The sequence below is a fragment of the Plectrocnemia conspersa genome, unplaced genomic scaffold (genome assembly GCF_051122295.1).
Source record: "Plectrocnemia conspersa isolate PC_06_02 unplaced genomic scaffold, ASM5112229v1 ptg000011l, whole genome shotgun sequence".
In the NCBI taxonomy this organism is placed as follows: Eukaryota; Metazoa; Arthropoda; class Insecta; order Trichoptera; family Polycentropodidae; genus Plectrocnemia; species Plectrocnemia conspersa.
Genome location: NW_028277175.1, coordinates 28,027,501 through 28,042,298, shown reverse-complemented (window position 1 = coordinate 28,042,298; position 14,798 = coordinate 28,027,501). Strand labels below are relative to the sequence as shown.

Here is a 14,798-nt window from a genome sequence, read left to right as displayed (position 1 = left end):
AAGGTTTACAATCACTGTTCTTTTTATAACGCTGCATAAGTAGAGGTAGGTACATGCCTAATAACAAAAAAAATAATAGTCTAATGACAAAATTTAATTTCAATTAAACATTTGAACTCGCCTTATTTTTGTTATAATAAAATAAGACACTCATATTGAGAAACCATTCCGAATGTGTTCGTGCCAAATGTTTGAAAATATTCATACTTTCTCGGAAGATCGAAATTATTTGAATGAGCAATCTATTACTCTAACCGGCCGGCGGTTTTATCTTTGCTTTGGTGACCTAAGAAATCGCCTCAATAAGAATAAATTACGCAAGGGAATCGCAGAATGCAAAACTATTTTTATTTTTCGATAATCGAAAAGGTTTTTTAATATTGTTTTTGTAACAGCTGTCTCATGATTATTATTGACAGTCGAAGGGCCTCAACATTTTCATTAAAACAATTGTAAAATATTAATTTTGAGCTGAGCTCGAAATTACAACGGGCAATTAAAGATAAATTATATAATCGAAAAAAAACAGATATTGATGTCAATAATTAAATATTTAAAAAATCCAGAATCTTTCACTAGTTAAAAAAATAATATTCTTCAAAAGGAGAAATATGTAAAATTGAAAAATAAATTATTCGCAGATGGTTTAACGAATTCTAAGAACCTCGCGACTCCATTAAATCATTGGAATGCATTTTGATTATATTTTAGATGGCATGTGTTTTTCAAAGGGTTATTTTAAGAATAATATTTAATAATGTATTCGAAATACTTTACTGTATTAGATACATTTTTTCATTCATCAAAATTTATCGAGAAATCAAAAATCATCAAGAAATCAGAAATTTCAGTAACACAGAGTAACACAGAAAATAACGGATAGTATTTTCAAGGTGGTAATGTTCAAGTTCTAAAAGTCAATCATAGTTATAAAATGTTCAGAAATTGCTGAAATATTTTAAATGGTGCAGGAAGAATAAAAATCACTGCACAAACCATCGAAAACATGAATTTATTTAAATCATGCAAATATGCACAATAAATGGTTTGAAACAAACTGGTTTACCATTAAACCTTTACACGCAGAGAAGAAAAAACCCACTTCATTCCATTCCCACATAAAACGACTATTTAGTTGAAAATTTCCCTACACGAATGCGCGAGAAAATGCAAATCTAACGCAATAAATTATGCAAATAATTGGATCAATAAATTAAGTGTAATTGTAACTTAACTTTCTTATCTTCTGACATTTTTATATAAGTTGTAAAATTTCATTCTTGATCTTGAGAATGAGATTTGATAGAAATACAGCGTCTACAAAAAAACACGATAACATCCGATGAATCCACGCAAGGTCGATTTTTGGAGGCAAATTACAAAGTGCAAGACTTTTTTGTAACCTTGTCGTCCGAGAATTACGACCAAGCCTAGAAGTTGTGGGCGCAAGACAAAAGTCGAAAATTAATTTATTAAGAGCCACAGACTGCACGCGTGTGGGCTTATAAGATAAACGACATAAATGCGAGATGGAATTATGGGCATAATATTCGACAGTTGCAGCAGAGACACGGACTAAAACGCGTAATTACACGTTCGAGAAACCTCGGCAGGAGACTTCAAAGAGGCTGGCGTGGTATGTCGGATGAGAAGAAAAAAATAGAAAGGTTTTAATTTTGCGTAACGCTTTGTGCACAACAGTCAAAGGCAAACGAGAGCAAAGTGGAGGCAAACGCGGACCCATTCATCAAACACTCGTTAGGCAAAAACTGAAAGAAAAAATATATACGCGTACACCAGAGCGATATTATTTCAGTGGCGAGGGAAGTTATATTTAGTGTTGTTGGTTTGGGGTTTTAATGCTCACTTGAATGTGTGAAAGGGGGTTACGACTACAAGTACCAGTGAGTTATTTTGATGGATTTTGTAAGGGGTAAAAACAACTAAGCATACATCTTACAATCACAGCGAAAGATTTGTAGTAGTACAAACCACAAACAACTTGAACTAGAGAATGATGCTTAGTGTATATTGGAGAGTGAAGAGAACACCGCAAGTCTCTATAATACAAGAAAACTATAGCACTAAAACAAATCAATGATTAAAAAAAAGTCGCATCATTAGGCAAAATTGTCTGAGTTCTATAATATTAACATAAACATTTATAACTCAAATTTAATTAGTGTTATTTTTAACATGATTATTCGAGAGAAAAATCTTTCAAAAGTAAATATTATTGCGATATGTTAAAATTATTATTAATTGTGCAATAAATAAAAAATAATAATATAAATAAATCACATCTTAAATATGTCGTATTTTGAACAAACAGATTTACAATTTTCTACGTACTTTATTCTCATTAGATTCTTTCGGATAATCGTAACATCCAAAAATAGTACCGGTAATACCGGTATTGACTGTTTTTTTCGGTAATATCGGTATTATTGCAATCCCTAGTTCTAACCTTTCCAACAGTAATGCACAAACAATTCGTTTTACGGAACAATTATTTTATAATATTGCTCATTTAAATTGTCCTCATATAGATTTAATCGATATGGAAATTAAGGCTATGTGTTGTAACATCTGACTTGAAAAAAAATACAAAACAACAAACAATGGGATTGAATCATACTATGGCAGACAGGATAAGCTTTTTGTTATAAACAATTAAAAAAGTATTCAAGCGATGCTAACAAAAACATCAAAAAACTTATTTTGAATTAAAGAACGATTGAAGAACGTTTAATAAAAAAGATTTTGAAAAGACGTGACATTTTATATAATTAGTATAAAATAACAAATATGCACTTTACAATGTTTAGTATTTTTTAATTAAAAAAGTCAAGACCATTCATAATTTTTGCGGCAAAATTAGTTTCAGAAATAGATTATCTTTAAACTAATTTAATTCGATCTTTTAAAATACAAAGTTTGCTGGTCGGCGTAAGCAGAATCAGATAAATATAATGATCGACTTTTCCAAACTCATGCTACTAAATCTAGCTACTACTTTGTTACTGGCTTGGACTAAAAGAGAGGTTATATATATTATTATATTAAAAAAAATAGTGCAACCTGATTGTTGATAAATAATTACATTATAAGATAGCTGCGACACGGGTTTAGATCGATATTATCAAGTGTTTTGACGGACCGCGTGGTACGGAATGATTATTCCTCACATATAAAAGGACATTCCTATTTATAGCGTAAATATAATTTTACATTTTTATGATGTTAAGCAACAAGAATACACTAAGCTTGACCTTCTAAACACTGAGCTTAGTAATATCTGTATGTATTTAACAATATGACAATATCATTTTGAGTTATATTTTTATTTATTTATTGTAAATAAATAAAAAAAACACTGTTGTAAAATAACACACGTAAGCCCAATGCGTTACAACAAGGTAAACACAACCAAAAACTACTAAATAAGTAGTAAAACAACATATTTAAATCAAAGTTTGTCAGTCAGTGAAATACATGTTATAGTTTATACGCTTTAATTATTACTGAATACAATCAATATATGTAGAATAGACTCCCGAATAACACGGTAAATTGGGGACGTGCTATTTGTGTGAGGTGAGCCAAAGAGAGGATATCTCACTAGTCGCGCCTGATTCGTATGTACTAGTATTTTCTAGTCTCCCAACTACACGCACCCAAATAGCACGCCCCCAATTTACCGTGTTATTCGGGGTCTACTGTGTATAAATATGCATGACCTAGCTCAAGTTTATCGTAATTATTAATCAGTGAGATTAAAAAAATACAGGAAAACTTAATCTTTGATGGTCGATGGGAATTATGATCATATAATAATTTCGATGCAAATAAAAAAACAATAGGTATATGTAAATCGAATCCAAGATTTTTAAGTATTAGTCAACGAATTATTGTATATCATTAGGCAATCGTTATTTTTTCTTTAAATCTTTCGTTGTAACTTGATAAGCGTAAGCCCAATGCGTTACAACAGGTTAAATCTGTACCAACTTTAATTTACTATATAATTAATACCTAACTAAAGTCTGGGAATCGGTGATTTTTATATTACTTTATAACCAATAGATGTCACTGCAGATAAGGCTGTTTTTTTTAGCTATAACGCATTTACAAATAAAAATTCGAGTGCCACCGTCGGGGCTCGAACCCGTAACCTCAGAGTTACTAGTCTGAGACGCCATGAACTGCGCTATTCCGTTCTAATGTTATGTATAAGACTTTAGAAATCCAAGAAAGCACTGCTTAACACTGACCGTTTACTCAAACTCTCAAGAGTTCAACCTAAGTGTGGTAGACTATAAATATTAATTATTGCACAACTAAAATTTTATAGGTTCAGCACAAAATCATCCATATGTTTTATCTATATCATATATAAAACTGTATAGTTACTCTTTAAGAACCTGATTAAAACCCATTTGACAATTTATTGAATGGCAACCTGTTCACACAATTTACTCAGTTGCACTTTAGGATCATGAAAAAAATATAGTCACTCTTCTTGGACTATTAATATTTTTGAGAGTCGAAAGAAAATTTAAACATTATCACTATGAAAATCGAATTAAAATAAATCTTACAGTGCACAAAAATAAATACTCAAATAAAGGTTAAAAATAAAATTAAAAATGCATTTAGAGCAAGGCAAGAAAAAGAACAAATACTACTCTGTGTACTTACACGTACTGATACCGCCCCTCAGAGGGATTGACCAATCACAGTGCATAAATTTATGAAAAATAAATAATTAAAAAAATACCGCAAATTCAACACAGGTTTGCTTAATATTTTTATTATATGAATAAAAAATAAGCACTGTTCATCTTACTTAATTCATTAACTATAGATAAGACGTCTCATTGCTCTTGCCATCTAAGAGATTTTACATCTGGTATAAGATGTGTGTGAATTAGCATTATTATCAACTAAAGGACTATCATATGAGAGTATTATAGAGTTGAACACTCAGGTGTAGAATAAGAGTTAATTTTACATAAGAATCGCATCTGGTTCTAGTGTTATCAGTTTGATGAATGTCTCTTTATAGCCTTTCTAAAAGATCTGACGACTAAATTGAATCGATTTAAAAGCAGGTTGTACACAAACGAGACAGGTGGGACGACAGATTGCGTCTATAGCCATATCGGTGTATGCAAATCGAGACAAACACAATTACAGTCGCACGGGCGAGACAATAGGCACTCTGCAGAGGAAGCGCAAAATTACTCAACTCTCAAAAGCATTGTATTTTTTTAAGCAGCAGGCGCCTCGGTCGCGAATACAAATCAGCAGGAACTGCGGGCGTTCTCCAATGATAAAATTTGTAGATGGATCACCTTGACCTTGATTATAAGATTCGCTTCTATGGATATAAGATTTGAGAAAAAGACCCAGTGTGCTACTGAGACAGGATGCGATTAATGCATGAGATAGCAGTTTTCACGTGATTTACAGTAGTGGTAAATGGAGAGTATATGTATATTTTATATAGTAGTCTTTTGAATTGCATCTAGTCTGCGATAAGCCTCTCCTGGAAATTCCAGACGAATCGATCCACGGCTGGCTGGAGAGCGAGCGAGCAGGCATTAGGGACGTGATGTATGAAAATGTTATTCAAGAACGAGCTGAAATTAAATTTTCACATGCTTGCATAGTACGGTCTATGCTACTATTAAAAGCAAGCTATGGTGGCTTTTCGCCGTTCGGTTTAACACATGTGCTGTTTGAAAAGTACTTTTATTCGGATGGTTTCCTTTGAAAATTATGCAACAGAAAAAAACACATTGCTCGCTTTAATCCTGCGGGTTATATAAATTTTTGATGCGAATCATAATGAGATAATAATCTACGCAATTAAAATAATCATTGCAAATACACATCAAACTAATCTTAATAATTCCAATCTTGTCGTCTGAATCATTCTTATCTTGACTCATCTCTGAAACGCTCTCACGTATTCTGGTGACACACATGTATGTTAATCTTCCATACATGGGTGACAAACGTGCCTTTATGCATTATCTCGACACTATCTTATGATTTCCAGCGAATCGTGGGATATCAGATTTCTTTTGTCTGCGGTCTTGGCTTGATCCACTTTTGCGTCGATTGTGTGCAATGCACGCGAATATCGATTATGCCAAGAATCCGAGTCGAATCCGGATATCCATTGGGCCGGAAAAGTGGTGTAGTTAGAAGAAAGCTCAATTTCACGCTCGAAAAGCATCGAAAGGACAAAAGGTAGGTACTGACGTTAGCAGTTAGCACCCAATAAAATGCGATAATGGCCAGTCTTTCGTCGAGGTATTTGGGATAATGCTCCCTAATAGGCAGTTGGATTTATATATTGGTGACGGATATGGGTGCATTGTTTTTGAGATGGGACACAAATCGTTCAATAAATCATAAGTATTCGATTAATGGATAGTCAATATTAATCCACTATGTTTTATATACATGTATATTCCATTTAAAATATATTACCACTTCTCTCCGATGAAGCACATTGTTATCCATTTTAAAATCAAAATTAAGAGATCATAGAATGGCATTTTTTTAGGTGACCGTATTATTGCGCAAACGAAAATTCTGAGCATAAGTAATTATTTGATTGACAAATATATATTGTATATAAGTGTATCATACCAATGTAAATTACTAATATAATTGTAAAATATTATTAAAAGATCATAATATTAACATCTCAGATTTTTTTATATATATATATACGTATTCTTAAAGTATATTGATCATCTATGATCAGGATTTTCGCTGTGCGCAATTTTTGTTAAATAATCAGCGAACCTATTTTTAGATACTAAATGCAATGACGCGGACCGCCTCGGGCGGCACATACTTGGGGGCGGCATTTTCGCGATGGAAGGACCATTCATAGTTCTTAAACTGATTACACTGAATATATACATATAGATATTAGATACATACATATATATAAACACATAGCTAAAAATGTAAAAACAATAAAAAAAAGTATAAAAATGCTAATTTTATGACTTAGCCAAATAAATAAATATATTATTGCAGAATAACACACGTCTTCTATTTGTTTTTTTGCGGACTAAACAATATTTAATTTTCATATTTTTGACGTGGCTCTAAGATTTTATAATATGCATATACTATACAGTATAAAAAAATTAAATTTAAGCTTACATTTAACAGCTCAAGGTTATGTTTAATTGTATAAAGCAAATTATTGAAAATTCGCTTAGACGCTTAATGAAAATGTTTATTTTGTACCGTATGAATTTATGTTTTGCAAATAAGAGAAATTCATATGAATATATTCAAGCTGATTTATAACTAAATAATAATACAGTTATCTTAGCACAAAACAGTTTCAATATCGAAATTATTATTAGAATAGAAAATCTAAGATTGTAATGAGAACGTGCAGATGTTGAAAATTTTCAAGAAAGTTTATTTTAACTAAAGCACAATATGTTTTTTATTGTTATTTATAAATGATTAAAAATATAAAACTTAAGTAAAAGTTCATATAATCATAAACAAAGTTTTGATTCCCAATATTTAATAGAATAATGATAATTTTTAATAGAATAATAAAGATCAATAAACATTACTTTAATTTAATAGTTTAGAGATCAACATTTAAATTGTTAGTAATCATAAGTTTGCAATTTAATGTTCAGTTTATAATTATTACATCATACAAATTTATGTTTAAACTTTTCAATTGATTTAATGTATCTATTATTTTGAGTTAATGTTAAAAAATATAAATAGCAACGATTTGATTTTTATTACATACATAAATATGCATATAGTGCAATATGAAAGTAATCATAGTTAAGTTTTCAACAAGAATGTGCAGTTTATAATCCAAACATCGTTAAAATTTATATTGTATATAAAGTATTATATATTTATTATATATTTTAAATTGCATCTGAGCGGGAACCACGCGGGATTTTGGTCCTTGGAAATTTAGTCGCAATGGATCGATTCACGAGGGAGTATGAATACATGTTTGTGAAAAGATCCCACGCAGTTTGTATCATAGTGTCTCAAAACCTAGGTACCAGATTTGAAAAATGCATGCGGAAGGTTGGTGGACATTTATACGACTATTTTTCATTGAGATACAAATTCTGTAGATTTTTATTGAATTTTCAAAAGTGGTCCAATCTGTACTAAATATGATTTTTTACAAAATAAGAATATGTTTTAAAGGTGTATTGTTTTTCAGTTCAGAACCCATGTTAGCCATAAAGTTTTTTAATTCATCTAGATTCATGAGACATAACAATATTTTTTCTCCTCATGAAGTAAGTGGACTATGTACATATTTTTACTATACATTCTATATTCGACACTTATGTAAAACTAATAATCTTGTCTAATGTTTCTCAAAGTAGGATGCTTACTGTCACCAACAAGTCTCTTGTGAAATGTGACAGTATTGTATGAAGGGCATTTCATCATCCTACTACCACTTATAGAGCTTTCAGCCGATAGAGCGCCAATTGAAGTGCATTCATGCGACATTCTGCGCCGAGTAACAATGAGTAATTCTATCCTCTAAGAGGCAGTACAAGTGTTTGTTGGTGTTCTGCACGCCATACTTTTGAAATGTTTACCAAGATGTCGTAAGAGAGTGGCAGCTGAAAGAGTGCAGACTACACGTGGATAAATATATTTTATATACACGTTACGTAACACGAACGTTCCTCCTCTCGGTTTCCTGATTTGGAAACAAAATTATGGCGTTATTTTAGAGACGCGTACAAATTAAATATGAATCAGTCAAACTCTCCTAGTTAAGTGGCCATTCAGGAATCTTTGAAAAGTGCTTCCTCTATTTGGAGAAAATCATGTTTTAATGATGGATACGTTACAATACCGTTGATTTGGTGATGTAATGCTTTAATGTTTTTGACATACTTAAACGATGATGAAAAATATACATTCTGGTTTCTCGATGTTTTAAATTTCATTGAAAAATGAGAATTCTCATTTACACTTTTGATAAATAAAAAAAATCATATATGTAATGTATAGTATGTGTTCATAATAATACCGCATATTATTGATAAATAGATATCTGAAATCATGATTTGTTGTAATGGACGCAAATAACGTAAAGAACCAGAACGGATCAATCTACTTCAACGAATTATAGAACGTCTAGTTATAAAATAATTTCGTACCCCCGTATTTAAATTGCCAAAAAGTTGCTATTGTATATTTTTTATATTTCGAACAAGATGAAAAAACCTCTTTAAAATATTAAAAAAAAGCAAATTTTATGGCGAAGCTCTGTGTAAAGCCCCCATAAATTTTTGCAATCTGCCGATTCGTACGCAAAACGGTTACTTATTATCTGATACTAATGTTGTTTTTAATTTATCAATGCAAGAATAAGGCCAATAAGAAAATCGTAAGAAAATGCCATTCGAGTACGACTTATATTAAAAGCTTCCAAGAAAGCATGCATATTTTCAACCATTTTGCACGGACCCATCTTGTTTGTCTCGGTATAATATAAAAAATGCCGCAGTGGTAAAACATTTAAAACTATTCATACAAATTTTATTTTAAATAAAAAATGGTCTATGAAATTTATTGATTTAAAATTTTTCTCGGTAAATTTTTGAGAAAACATATCGAGAAAACACACTCGTGGATTTAAAAGTAGTTGCAATCCTATAAACTAATATGTCTATATAGTATTTAAGTGGTTAGCAAGAAAATTAATCGGTAACTGATAAAAATATTTTTTAAAATTATAACGGCAAAAATGTGAAAAAATAAAAAACGCGATCGCGACTCTACGGCACTTTAAAGTTCGCAATCGAAAGTCACAGAGCATTGACGGTTGGTGGACAAAAGAGCGCAGACAAAAGAGCGCGAACAAAAGAGCGTAGCGACAAAACAGTGAGACGCATATTAAAAAAATAAAAACAAATTATAATTTTTTTGCCATTCCTTCGATATTATTTTTAATTTGTTAATTCTCATTATTCAAGTTTTAAAAGTGTGAATAAAAAGGATTTTTTTTTTAATTAAAAAAACTTAGCTATTGCAAATAAGGATCATTCAATTGTAAATGAAGTACAGTCGATCATTTCACATCTGAATGGAATAAATACATGATTTTATATGTAAAAGTTATAAATATTTGGAATAAATTCTATGAACATAATCGGATTCATTTAGTTGTTTGTTTTATGCGATATTACGCGTTAGTAACACGCGCTCCGCATAAAGAAATTGAGCATCCTTGACACTTTATCGCAAACTTTGGCGATGCTTATAGAAAATCTCCATTTCTGCTCGATCGTAACTCTCAAATCTTCGACAAAATTATTTCTGCTTAAAACACCTCCGCCTAAAATGTTACGGGATTTGAAAAATGTGAAAATATATAGAATTTGTGCGAATTTTGGTCATCTGCATATAATAAGTATTCATTCCGCATGTATTATATATCGTTAATAAAGAGAAAAAAGAAGAGGGCCCAGATTGGATCCCTGTGGTACTCCCGAATGAGAAAAATACTCATCAGAGCAACGATTGCCATAGCTCGTTACCGAACGTTCCCACTGCGACGGCAAGATTTTATTGCTTTTGACGTGGATTTTTTACTTCTGAGAAGGGATAATTATTATTTGCGCTTTCTCATTGATCAAAATTTGGTTTATTTTATTCTCACTTTGTCGTAATATTGTTATATAAAGTCCTAATATGAATGCTAGATAACCGAGCGTTCCCACTGCAACAGCGACGGCACGATTTTATTGCTTTTGACGTGGATTCTAATGAAACGAAAATATTAAAAAAACGACCACTTACTAGCCAACTTTTGTCCCTGATATTGACTGAAGAAATGCGACTAATACGCACAAAAGCTGGATTATTTTGGATTGGGGGAGAGTGACGTTCTCAAACAAGAGGAAAATTATTTATACAGATTAAATGGAATACATTGTAAAAGATACACAGAAAAATAGCTCCAAACTATTGTGCGAAATCCATTGGGGGTGTTTCTTATATTCTAGAATGGAAGGTATCTACTTCATCGACGGAACAGTGAAGATTGTGAATTATTGTACTCTCCTGGAAATTTATTTCATCTTTTTAGTTGGACCGCAACTTCATGGATATTATCATCAATTGATCAATGCATTAAAGATAACATTAAATATTTTCGCCACAAATATGCAGATACATAATAAGCACAACTATCTGAATTAAGTTAGCACGCAATTACCATATCTACTCAAATATTGAATCGTTAAAAATTCACAGCTATTGTGATGCAAATTTTACACGTTTCACCACTGAAACGTTATTTAGCACAGTGCAGCAGATGACGTGATCAAACAAGCACTCGCAGCACGAAATTTACACAACTAACGTATAATTTAGCAACGAAAATGCTCTAGCGAGACACTGTGCTCATATTGAGACAGGAAGTGCACTGCGGAATAGAATTTGCAAGGATGCCTCAGAAATACGGAAGAAAAACATAAAAATGCAGCGCCACATGGTGAGCGCAAGGAGTATTTCTCGACGGGGAACTATTACATTTCCCACTTGGGAACAGTAAATGGGGGAAGCGAGGAAGCCCGATTGCGTGTTGGTGGCTAGGGTTTTCTTACGATCAAAGAAATCGATAGGGCTGTGTTGGCTGTGTTTTTGTAGTGTGTGCACAACACGCAGTCTTCAGCGAAAACATACTAACAGTAGGTGTATTGGATAATAAAATTTTATGCGTTCGAGGTGAATAAAATGAAGTTTGGTTTAGGGTTCGGTATCGGAGGTAGGTAGCTGTTTCGGAGCTAGACACGCTAGTTCATGTGTAAAGTGCTTTGCTACAAGCGAAGGAGCTCTATAAAAAGGTATTTAGTAATATGACTAGCAACTATTTAATTTGTGTGATTATATATAATTTATCATGGATATTAGGGTATCCCACAAATACCTCATTTTATTCGTTGGCTAATTATATACACTGAATATGAATTTTAATCATTATTCAGTATACAAATTGAGTGATTTATAATCTGTTTTTGAATAGTCCACAGCAACATTAAATTAATTTTAAAAACACAGCAAATCATAAAGGAAAGTGAGGCTATAATTTGAGTCACTTCACAAGTATCTCATTTATTAATTAATAAAGAAAAGCCATTTTCCGAAAGTAAAGTTTGTTGCAACTAAAGAAATGTGTCCTGAGAAAATATATTTGTATTCATATTTCAGCCCTTCGGCTAGAACACTCGCTAGAAAGGTTGAGCACATTGCGAGTAACATCAATAGGCAATTTAATAGCAAATGTTTTTTGGCCTTACTCAGGATTTTAAAATACTTTTAACTCTCGGCGCTCTTGTTAAGTCAAAATTTTCCAATCTAAAATTATAACAAGTACAATTTGTGAAATTAAAAGGCAAGGTAAACATATTAACAGTAAGTAATGATTTTTAGAGGCTTATATAAACAGTTATGTACTGGTTTGCATCACATTTAATTGAAAATAATAAACTTTTTATTAGATAAAATTTTGTAATAGTTGCACTACTGTGAGGTACCGCAATAACGCCGAATCCCGCGGTGAAACCTATAGGCACTACCAATTCACTCAGTTGCTACTGTCAGTGTTATGTTTGAATAGAATGAATATTCTGCATGGAACAACATTATTTAAGCAAATAGCATATTTCAAAATATATTTGAAAAATAGAGTATTTTTAATGACAACATTATTTTCAGGAATAAAGTATTTACCAGATTAAATTTTCAGGTGCGCAAAATCAAAAACGTCGTTTTAACATCTATTAAGCGGTATTTTTGGTCGTTGATCTCACATCTTGGTGTTAACCTTCAACTTAAATTTGACCTTAACAATTAACTTAGTGTTTCACCGTGTTTTATATGGACAAATAATATGGAACAGTGAGGGGAGTAAGGTTGCTCCATGAATAATACGACTGTATGATACTGTAGTTCTAGCGACTGATTGATTTATTTATTTCGTATTTATAATTAAAACATTTTGTGGCAACTTTCTACATTACATTAAAGTAAAAATCACGAGCGTCTCGAACCCGACAGGTATAACAGGGTATTTAAAGAACAAAAGTATAACGGGGGTCGGCAAACTTTTGAGACAGAAGAGCCGAATACGGGTATCAAAACATGAGCCATAAATATATTTTAAGTAGATTTAATTAAAATATACAAGGCTTATAAGGCATATTTAATTGTATAACGTATTTTTATTATCATTTCATTATTATACTATCAAAATACTTTGGCTGCGCAGCATTAAATTATTGTAGTATTCCATAAATTAATATATTTTACTATTTATATTTAGAAGTGTCGTACACAGTTTTTAACTTGATAAAACTTTGGTTTATCAAATTAAAACGCAATTGTTTTTAATGTTAAAAAATTAGTATTCAACTAGTATTTTTTCAATAGAACGTGTTTTTTTTTCAGCACAAAAGTTTCATTAGGAGTTCTATTTTATTTAAAAAAATCTCAGGTGCGCTTTGCAAAAATATTCATTATCTGCCATTATAGTAGGACAGTTTGGCGATCGTTGCTACGCCCAATAAGATAACGACGTTTCTCAGAACCAAATTTTCGAGAAACGCGAAAAGCGCGTGGCTTATCAAAATATATTTTGGTAAGTCATACGTTTCTGAGAGATTTTGTTTTCAAGAATGAAAGGCGCCAGGGATATCAATGGATATAAGCAGCATATTTTAAATTAATTAAAAAGTATCCCTTCTATAATAGCAATACGCTTGCAATACAGGAGCTGCGCATTTATTGTTTTAGAACACTAGCTTAAAAGCAATAATATAGTATTAAATTGTGATTTTGTTTTTTGCTACAATGTTATTTATAAAATAGACTTCGATCTGAGCTGCTTTATTAAAAGACAATATAATATTATCAAAATAAAGTGTTCTTGCGAGTATTTTTTTACTAATAATTGAATTATTTTCATATTTTTTTTATGAGATTCTATAATGCAGTGACAAAGGTGGTAATTGCACATATATATTATTTTGGCATAACCATTATAAAATTATCATAATAAAACACCAAGGTCGTGTTATGAATCATCTGATACGAAAACAACTTTGAATTGCTCTTTTAGTTTTTCTAACGACGCCCAACTATTTTTTTTTTGTATTCGACATTTCCTGAAATAGCAACCTGTCATTTTCGGAATCCGCCACTTGGATCGTGATCGAGAATTATCGATACGATCGGTGCAGCGCGAAATAACTGAAATGGCATTAAATACACAGTTATGTATACATAAAGAAGAGTTTTGGTAAAGAGAGAGGTACCGATTCGTATCGCAGGCGAACGACTCGAGATTTCTCGTCCGAAAATGGTAGAAAGTATGTAAGAGAGCGACTTTGCCTTGTATGCATTCGCGAATCAAACTGAAAAAATCAACAACGAACAATACAATTGTCCGAGATGCTGATCGGAAAGAAGAACGGCGAACGGGAAAATTGAGATTGTGAGATTATTTTAAATGAAAATAGATATGATGGCAAAATATGGATATACAAAGAAGAATATTGTTTGGCATCAGAAAAAAATAATAGCTAATACAGTATATGATTTAGATCAATAGCAGTTGGAATGCAATGTCAGAATCCAAACTGTAATACATGCCACATACATACTTGTGAATATTAATATGAAAAGAAAGTTTTTAATTAAATAATATCACAACTAGTGGATTTGTGGGACAAAGCCCC

The 14,798-nt window shown here is 31.6% G+C and overlaps 1 protein-coding gene and 1 long non-coding RNA gene across 6 annotated transcripts in view; one reads left to right on the top strand and one right to left on the bottom strand.

Annotated features, from left to right (window-relative positions):
• LOC148230155 (uncharacterized) overlaps positions 1-14,798 on the bottom strand; it is a 229,535-nt gene that overhangs the window by 30,657 nt on the left and 184,080 nt on the right. The gene's annotated exons all lie outside the window — the stretch shown is intronic.
• LOC148230157 (uncharacterized) overlaps positions 13,895-14,798 on the top strand; it is a 4,986-nt gene continuing 4,082 nt past the window's right edge. The window contains exon 1 of the long non-coding RNA XR_015811281.1: positions 13,895-14,798. This exon is cut by the window's right edge and continues 601 nt beyond it. This is a non-coding gene — a long non-coding RNA (uncharacterized LOC148230157).